The sequence below is a fragment of the Frankliniella occidentalis genome, unplaced genomic scaffold, assembly GCF_000697945.3.
Source record: "Frankliniella occidentalis isolate FOCC.00 unplaced genomic scaffold, Focc_3.1 Scaffold125, whole genome shotgun sequence".
Classification (NCBI taxonomy): domain Eukaryota; kingdom Metazoa; phylum Arthropoda; class Insecta; order Thysanoptera; family Thripidae; genus Frankliniella; species Frankliniella occidentalis.
In genome coordinates, this window is record NW_026267252.1 from 812,599 (window position 1) to 814,443 (window position 1,845).

Here is a 1,845-nt window from a genome sequence, read left to right on the forward strand (position 1 = left end):
GAGGAGGAGGTGGAGGTGGAGGTGCATTTACGACCTGCCGAGATGACATATATATTTTTACGAGTTGCCCCTCCTCCGTCTAATTGAATGAGATGGACGCGGGCACGCCGCCGCCGCCGGGGTTGTGCTGCAGTTCGTGGCCGTGCCCGCGCCCCGCCCCGCCCCGCCCCGCCACGCCAGGCCGTGCCCGCCGAGGTTTATTTCTCATCACGATGATATCAGTTATATATTTCGGCGGAGCGTCGCGTGCCAAGGCGAATGACTGATCGCTCTGTTGTTGTTGCCGTTGTCGCTCCGTGTTCGTTAGATTAATTACGTCAAAGGCGCTGCCCGCGCACCGCTCTCTCTCTATTATTATACAGCACGGAAACGCGGGAAAGAGCAGGGAGAAAATATAGAAAGCAATTTTTCTTTTGCTGTGCTGCGTGTAACTTTTATGCAGGGCATGATTGATGTTGCCGAAATAATATTACTTAATGGTAATCGTATTTAGAGGAAGCTATGATGGTCTAATTCTTGGGTCGGTTTCGACAAACAGCAGGGGGAAGACGCAAAGGCTGTGTCTAGCAGCTAGGCACGACTTGGGTATCGATTGTGGTGTAGAAGAACAGGAGAACCGCCGTGTGGCGTGGCCGCAGCTTGGCGTGTGAGGAAGGGACCACTCGCGGATGCTCCCGCCGGGCGTGGCGTGGTGTGACGGGGGACTAAACAGCCGGATATGCACCCCCTGGGGACCACCTACGTCGTGTTGTTCCGATCATAGCGCGCCGCACCGGCCCCTCTTGTGTGTGTGTGTGTGTGTGTGTGTGTGTGTGTGTGTGTGTTTATGTACGTAATAACCCCTAGTGTGTGTGTCCCTGCCACGCCGCTTGCGTCATACGCCGACCCCGCCCTGCCCCGCCCGGCCCGGCGGCCGCAGCACTGTGTCTCTCTCGCCCCGGCCACGCGCTCGTGGTTTTGCAGGATGACATTTCCAGGCGGGATGTAAAACTCGCCTGCCCGCGCCCGCCGCAGCACGAGCGCCCCGCTCGCGCCCCCCGGTCCCGGCGCCCAGCGTGTGCGGCGCCGCGCACTTCTGGGAGGCGCTCGAATACAAATAACGTATACCGGGGGCGTGTCGAAATGGAAACGCGCGCGCACCGCGCACGCCGCCCGGGCCCGGCCGTGCCAATCATTCACGTGCTCTTTGGGTCGGCGGCCTGGGCAATGACGACAGCGAAACTGCCGCCGCTGCAGCAGCGCGGGGAGCCGCGGGAGGGGGGGAGGTCCATCAGGTGCGCCCCGTGCCCCTCCGTGCCCCGCCGCGTGCCACGGCGCCGGGTCAGGACTATTTCAGCAGGGCCTTACGCTCCGCGAGTCAGTAGTCTTACCTTTCTTATATTCATATTGCGCTCAGTTGCAATGCTTTTTTTCTTCTGCGTATTGGCAGCCCTGCCTTGCAGCGGTGGTGTATGGGCTTGGCCTGCTTTGTCATCATGCAGGCGGTCGTACTGACAGGAGCGCTCGCGCTCTCGCCGCGAGAAGCTCCAGTGTTTTGGCGCTATGGTGACCGCGAGGCGGCAATAAGGCTCGCGGGCCGCCGTAAAGTGATGTTGTTGCCGTTTCCTTCGCCTTCACCTTTAGCGCGGTCGCTATCAACAGTAGTAGGGTGCCCCTGGCGCGCGTCCGTCTGCAGCTCGCTTGCTCGCGGCTCATCCGAGTGTGATGTACAACCGCTGCCACCTAAGGCATTACCGCCCCGTCAATCAGCTGTGTCTGCTGCTCCAGTGGCACGCACTGCTGTGCGAGCTGCTGAGCCCCCCTCGCTCCCATTCCACTTGCAGCCGACCCTGCTGCCCCCCCCCC